Source organism: Rutidosis leptorrhynchoides, chromosome 1, assembly GCF_046630445.1.
Source record: "Rutidosis leptorrhynchoides isolate AG116_Rl617_1_P2 chromosome 1, CSIRO_AGI_Rlap_v1, whole genome shotgun sequence".
Classification (NCBI taxonomy): domain Eukaryota; kingdom Viridiplantae; phylum Streptophyta; class Magnoliopsida; order Asterales; family Asteraceae; genus Rutidosis; species Rutidosis leptorrhynchoides.
In genome coordinates, this window is record NC_092333.1 from 536,184,646 (window position 1) to 536,193,246 (window position 8,601).

The window sequence follows — 8,601 nt, forward strand, 5'->3', positions numbered from 1 at the left end:
AACCTGTCTAAGGGCAATATCAAAAGTACAAGCATGCATAATCCTAAATACTCGAGCACTAGTCAGGGATACACTATTAGTATGTAAAAGTTAAATTATGAGTACTCACGTATCAATATTGAGATTCAATATTGCAGGAAAGGTACGTAGACACAACGGAAATGATAAACACTATATTGACCTCACGAGCATACCCATGAACCATACTCAATCACCTCCATAGCTATAACCCATAATTTCCTTAATCCTATCCTACTCGAAAAACAATTTCGAAATCACTCGGACAGCATTCCGTCGTAATATTTTATGTATACTAATAATATCTTGAAATAATACGGAGTAAATATATATATGTAAATCGATTGAGAGAGTTTAGAGAAAAATATTTTCAAGTTTCTATGAAATAATGAAACCTATTGAATTCTATTTATAATAGATTTTTGAATTATTAAAGTGAATTATTAAAGTATGAATTATTAAAGTGAATTATTAAAGTATGAATTATTAAAGTGAATTATTAAAGTATGAATTATTAAAGTGAATTATTAAAGTATGAATTATAAAAGTGAATTATTAAAGTTAAAGTAAAGTAAAAATAAAGTAAAGGTAAAGTTTAAGTATATAAAGTATAAAAATATGTACGTATAATACGCGTATAAATATATATAATATTAATTTAAGTTGTTATATATATTTAATAAAATAAAATATAAATATCGTTATCTTTATTATACTAGTTAAGTAATAAGTTGTCAAAAGTGGTTCTAGATATTTATAAAAGTTATATACGTTTTAATAATAAAGTTCTTTTTAAACTGAAAACGTTTTTGTACGTTTAAAACTAAATAGATCAATCGAGTCTTTATGAGATTCAATCTTCCACTATCCTTTGTCTAGTTCTCAATGATTGACAATTTGTTCTTATTTATAAATCACTTTACCATTTTTCTAATATTGTTAAAATGGAAAGATTTCTCAAATCAACGTGGGCCTTTCAACAGAGACTTGTAATCATAATTCAATATATCTGATAATTCAATCATTTGATCTTATCTTCTAATTCCATTGATAAACATTTTGAAACAGATACAATCATATAAAATATTTAATCTAATATTTTGTTTACGTTTCAAGTTATAATATATATACACATATACATATATAATCATATTCGTTTAATGGTTCGTGAATCGTTGGAACTTGGTCGAGGTTGAATGAATGTATGAACATAGTTTAAAATTCTTGCAATTTAACTTAACAAATATTGCTTATCGTGTCAGAAACATATAAAGATTAAAGTTTAAATTTGGTTGGAAATTTTCGGGTTGTCACAAAGCATTTCCAACCAATGATACCAAAGTCGTCACCAACTTCCTGAAGAGACTCTTCTGCCGATTTGGAACTCCCCGCGCTATAATAAGTGATAGAGGCACACACTTCTGCAATACTCAATTTATGAAGGTGATGCAACAATACGGAGTTACCCACAAAATGTCCACTGCCTATCATTCGCAGACTAACAGACAAGCAGAGGTCATGAACAGAGCACTTAAAAGAATCCTAGAACGCACTGTCTGCCATCATGGAAATAAATGGGCCGAGAAACTAGACGATGCTATGTGGGCATTCCGGACTGCTTACAAGAATCCTCTAGGGACTAAACCCTACCGTATGATCTATGGAAAAGCCTGTCACCTTCCACTAGAACTCGAATATAAAGCTCTCTGGGTACTGAAGACCTGAAACCTTGATCCCTCAGTTACCGCTAAGCATCAGAAAATACAGATGAACGAACTCATCGAATTAAAAGACCAAGCATACGAAACATCATACACCAACAAGGAACGAACGAAGCTTACACATGACGCAAAATTGATTCCTACAAAGTTCGCTCCTGGAGATAAGGTCCTGCTCTTTAATTCTCGGTTCAAGAAGTTCGTCAGAAAATTTAGATAAAGATGGAGTGACCCATACAAAGTTATACATGCTTTTCCACATGGAGCCGTGGAACTAGAAGGACCTAATGGCAACTTCAAAGTCAACGGCCACCGGCTAAAAGCTTATCTAGAAGACCACGATAAGGAGGAGCACCTCTTCTCCTTTGATCCATTCTGAAGATCTGACAAAGAAAAGTCGAGCTGTAATGACTTGATAAACAAAGCGCTCTTGGGAGGCACCCCTTGCTTATCCTTTTTATTTTTATTAATTTTCATTTCAATTATTTTCAGTCTATAAAAATATTATCTCTGTGTACTAACAACTAAACGCCATACTTGCGCTTAGTACTTACAAGTTTGTTGAATGTGTTCAGGCAAAAATGCCAAGTTCAGGAGCTCCAGTTTACATCCCAGTTCGTAGGAGGACGACTCCTAGAGTTTACTCATCCGGAAGCAGTGCTGATTAGAACAGGCCATCAACAGGGCAATTAGGCCTAAGGCGATTGATATTGGAGAATGTTGAGGAGGACATTGGCACAACACCGCCCGCTACTCCTATTCGATGATCTAGACGTTTAGATAGGAGACCTGCTGTAATGACCCGGATTTTTCCGATCGTTTTATACATATGAGATTAATATTACATAAGTTAAACATTACCAACATGATAAGCAATCCAAATTGTTGAGTCTTGTGTTTTTTAAAAGAGATTTACACAGCGTTTGACCGTCTAATTTGATCGATGATATCACGAACTATATAACATACGATAATTATATGATTGTGTACATATACGTATTTATACATATTTAACATGATCTAAGGATGGTTTAACATATCATTGTGTACTAATAACAATGAGTTATAAGTATACTTTGAGACTACTAACTTAAGTTTTCAAAACGGTAACTATACGTAACGTTCTTTGACATATATACCTATAATCTATAATGCTTATACAAGTATCGTATAAATACGTATTTAATCAGTTTTAAAGGGCTTAAATACATAAAACAATATAAGTATATTCACAAAAGATAGTTATATTTGAATTCTCGTTCCGTTTCCTCAAGATTTCTACACGTATACCTAGGGTATATGTACCCGTATTATACGAAGCTTCTAGATGTATTTACTATTGATAAATACCAATTATTAGACCTCAATTATCTGCTCTTAGCAGCCTTGGTTAGTCAACAACATGTGGGATCAAGTAGGAAGACATATGAGCTAAAAATCAAAACTTAAAATCTATATATATACATACATATACACGTTTACATATACATACATATACTTCCATATCAAATTTATTTCAAGATAAATGATCTTCTAAACTCTCTCATCTTCAACCTTCAAGTGTTCTTCAAGGTCTTCATAAGTTTCTAACTTCATAATCAAGGTAAAACTATGTTTAAACTTTGATTCAATCCATGTAAGTTAATTATCTTAAATCAAGATATAAACTTACTTACAACCTTTGTCTCTTTCATGATTTCACTTCTTAATCTTCCAAGTCATCAAGAACAAGTTCATATTTTGTTTATTCAGTAACTTTCTTCATCATACTTGAGGTATAACCTTTGTTCATCATCTTGTTCAATTATAACTATCTTATTAAGAATATATAAATCATAACAACAAGAACATAGTTTGAATGATTTCAAACTTGTTCGCAAACTAAATAGATCTTTCTAACTTGACTTTTAAAACACTTCAAGACCTGTAATATATCATAATGATATGCTAACTTAACAAGATACAACTTGATTTTACAAAGAACACCTTAAAACTGAATCTACATCGTTGGAGTGCAATCGGGGGCTGTTTTGGGTTGGATAATTAAAAATCATCTTAAACTTTGAATTGCAAGTTTATATTCTGGAAAAATCATATTTCTTATGAATATGTTAATATATAAAAATCTCATGGTGTAACTCAAAGTGTAAGTATTTTTGTAAAAATGATCATCTAGATGTTGTTTTTACGACGGAAATGATCACTTTCATAAGATTCACCAAAGTTTGACCTATAACCTGTGATTTCGAATACAAACCAAGGTATTTACAGTTCATATTCATAAATAATGGCTCGATCCAAGGAAGTGGCAAGTTGAACCAACAAAAACGGAGTTGTATTGAAGAAACTACGACTAAAACAAATCGGGTATCCGAAGCTAGTTTAGCTACGAAAATAATTTGACTAAAACCAAACTAATCATAACTTGGCTAATTAACATGATATTTTATATATATTTACTCATGATTTGATTTTACATATTTCAGGACCACCCGTAAACAATACGAGAAGATTAATTATAAAACCTCATGATTGTACGCAACACGTCATTTGACAACACGGTACTTTATGTACGCAACACGTCATTTGACAACACGGTACCATGGGTCAAGATTAATTCCGATCAATACGAATACGATGGGGTCTTTATTTATTTTATTGAACAACTAATTGTGGATTACTAACATCGGACTGCTAACTACGGACTATTAGATATTGAAAGTATTATAAGTATACATGTAACGATCATTTGAAAAGAAAATATGTTGATATATTATATATGATTAGGTTCGTGATATCTATCGGAGACCAGGTCGGGTTATATATCTTCAAAGCAAAAGTGAGTATATAGTTCCACTTTTAAACTCTAAATATTTCGGGATGAGAATACATGCATTTTATGATTTACGTTATGGACACAAGTGATTAAAAATATATATTCTACGTTGAGTTGTACCACTGGCATACTTCCCTGTAACTTGGTAACTACTATTTACATGCGGTATTGTAGACGCAAATCCTGTTGATAGATCTATCGGGCCTGACAACCCCAACCGGACTGGACGACCAGTATTCAACGGTTGCACAGTATTTCATTTCGGTGACTACACTTGGTACGGTGTAGTGAGATTTCATAATAAAGGGAATATGCGACGTTGATTAAATGTTAAGTATGGTTATCAAGTTCTCAACCACTTAGAATATTTTTATTAAAACGTTTATGTATATTAAATCTTGTGGTCTATATTTATAACGCTGCTAGCATTAAACCTATATCTCACCAACTTTATGTTGACGATTTAAGCATGTTTATTCTCAGGTGATAATTAAAAGCTTCCGGTGCATTATGCCGAATTTAAGCAGGATTTGAAGTATGCATATTTGTGTCAAAAATAAAACTGATTACCGAAAGATTTGTAATGTGAAATATGTTGGAAATCTTATTGTTATTATCAAATGTAAAGTTTGTAAGACTAAGATTATCGCTAAACGATAATCATTATTATGTTGTTTAAGCCTTTGGTTATAATAAAGGTTATGGTTTGTATCATAAAAACGTATGCAGATTTTGAAAAATGTCACATATAGAGGTCAATACCTCGCAATGACACCAATAAGTACGTGACGTTTATAATCGATATGAACGGGACGCTACAGGTGGTATCAGAGCGTTGGTCTTAGAGAACCAGAAAATTTGCATTAGTGTATCTTATCGAGTTTGTTAGGATGCATTAGTGAGACTGGACTTTGACCGTGTTTGATTTTGAAAACTATTGCTTATCCTTGTTGGTTAAAAATTAATATGTAAATATTATGTGGTACTAACGTGCTAGTTATTGTGTGATAGATGTCTGGCTTAGAACTTGTTATCACATTCAGCGACTCCGAACCAGAATCCTCAGATAGTGTTCCAGTCATTAACCTATCCGATGATGAAAACGACACCTTTGGGGAAGACTCAAAATTTCCGGATGAATCAATTGAAGAGGAACCGGAAAGTGATCCTGAGGAGGAAGAAATACAGGAAATTACGAAAGACAAGTTCGAACGAGGAAAGAAACGAAAGGCTACTGAGTTGGAAAATTCAAATCCCGAGTTTAGTGAGGATGTTGTGGCACCAACTCCACCAAATACTACCACCCCTATTCCCGCTATTCCTATTAGTTCTATCCCGGCATCCAGTTCTTCGGCCCCTCAGCTAAAATGCAGGAAGACAGCCAGGATAAGCGTTAAGCGATTTCCTGAACACAAACGTTTTGGGTATATAGGCTAAATGATGCGCTGTTGTTTTAAACCATGGGATCATATAACATTTTGTATAATATTACTAGTGTGGTTTGTTTAATGTTTGATGTAAGATAAGCATATGTAAAATAGTGAAGTGTGAAATTCAATAATTTTTCATGGTGGAGTATTATTGGATGGTAGTAATTAATTTCCGTACTAAGCTATTAAGTATGAACTTTAACAGGTAGGTACTACCCTAGATATAATTATAAAAAGCTAATAGGAATAAAAGACTTTTATAATAATAACTGGTTCATATTATTAATAAGCTACGATGTACTGTAAATACACACTACATCTATAATATTCTATGTGAATAACTATTTTTTTCATTCTTATTAAAGAATATGGCGCGATTGAACCGAATGACGGAATAAGAAATCGAGGAACTCATCAATCAGCGAGTGAACGATAGAATGTTATGGGTCGAGGCTGCAAGAGGTGCTGCAGTTAACCCAAATCCTCGTGTGGGATGTACCTACAAAACTTTTCAAGGTTGTAAGCCCTCATCATTCAGTGGAACAGAAGGACCGATAAGTTTAACCCGGTGGATCGAAAAGATTGAGTATGTGTTTAAAATCAGTGGTTGTATTAAGAAGGACATGACCAAGTATACATTGTGCACCTTACAGGATAGTGCACTCACGTGGTGGAAAAACTATGTGAAGGCCGTAGGAGGAGATGTAGCTTATGATACTCCATGGGAAGAATTCAAAACAATGCTAATCAACGAGTATTGTCCAAGGAACGAGGTTAGGAAGTTGGAAGCTGAATTACGAAGCCTGAAAGTTGTTGGTACTGAACTCACCAACTACAATCAGCGATTCATACAATTAGCTTTGCTATATCCCGAATTGGTACCAACCGAAGAACGGAAGATAGAACTGTACAAAGATGGTTTGCCTAAAAATGTCAAGGCAAATGTTACAGCATCAAAACCCAAGAATATTCATGAAGCCATCACCATGGCAAACGAGTTGATGGACCAGATTATTTTGGATAAGAACACCGATGTCAAGACATCAGAAAACAAAAGAAAGTGGGAAGGTAATCATCAACAATCCAACAAGAAACAAGAAACCACGTAAGGTGTGGGTAGTGGTTCAAGCTCAGGTTACAAGGGACGAAATCCTTTATGTAACAGATGCTACAAACATCACTCTGGTTATTGTAATGTGGTGTGCAACAATTGTAATCGAAGGGGTCATCTTACTGAAGATTGTAAGGTTCCTGTTACAAATGCAAATGACACCAAGTCTCCTACCACCAATGTAAATGGAACTGCCTTGGCCACTGTTACCTGTTATGGGTGTGGGAAACAGGGTCATTATAAGAGCCAGTGCCCGAATCCAGAGAAAAATAATGGATCTGCACGTGGAAGAGCATTTATTATTAATGCTAGAGAGGCGTGTGAAGACCCGGAGCTTGTTACGGGTACGTTTACCATTAATAACTTATCAGCATCTATTATATTTGATACTGGTGCCAATATAAGTTACGTGTGTAGAGACTTTTACGCTAAATTGAATTGTTCATCATTACCTCTAGATGCTAAGTATATGATTGAGTTAGCTAATGGTAAACTAATTAAAGCCGATAAAATTTTCCGTGATTGTAAAATAAATTTAGCCGGAGAAACATTTAAAATTGATTTGATACCCATAGAATTAGGAAGTTTTGATGTAATAGTCGGCATGGACTGGATGTCCAAAATAGGAGCTGAAGTTGTGTGTGCCAAGAAGGCAATTCGCATTCCTCGTAAGGATAAAACGCCGGTAATGATTTATGGAGAGAAGGGTAACTCAAAGCTAAAACTCATTAGTTGTTTAAAAGCCCAAAAGTGCTTGAAGAAAGGGTGCTATGCTATCCTAGCACATGTTAATAAAGTGGAAACGAAAGAAAAAGAGAAGTGCATCAACGACGTGCCTGTGGCAAGAGATTTTCCTGAAGTCTTTCCGAAAGAGTTGCCGGGATTACCTCCATTTAGATCTGTAGAATTTCAAATAGATCTAGTACCAGGAGCTGCACTAGTGGCTCGTGCTCCATACAGACTTGCACCATCTGAGATGAAAGAGTTACAAAGCCAGTTACAAGAATTACTGGACCGTGGTTTCATTCGACCGAGTACTTCACCGTGGGGAGCTCTGACTTTATTCGTCAAGAAGAAAGATGGATCCTTCCGAATGTGTATAGAATACCGTGAATTAAATAAGTTAACTATCAAGAATCGGTATCCACTACCGAGAATTGACGACTTATTTGATCAATTGCAAGGATCATGTGTTTACTCGAAAATCGACCTAAGATCGGGCTATCATCAACTACGCGTCAAAGAAGAAGATATACCGAAAACTGCTTTCCGGACACGCTACGGTCATTACGAATTTTTGGTCATGCCGTTTGGATTGACGAATGCACTAGCTGTATTCATAGACCTCATGAATCGAGTTTGTAGTCCGTATTTAGATAAGTTTGTTATCGTTTTCTTTGACAATATTCTTATCTATTCTAAAAATGAGCAAGAGCATGAGCAGCATTTAAGGTTGGTATTAGAATTGTTAAGAAAAGAACAGTTATA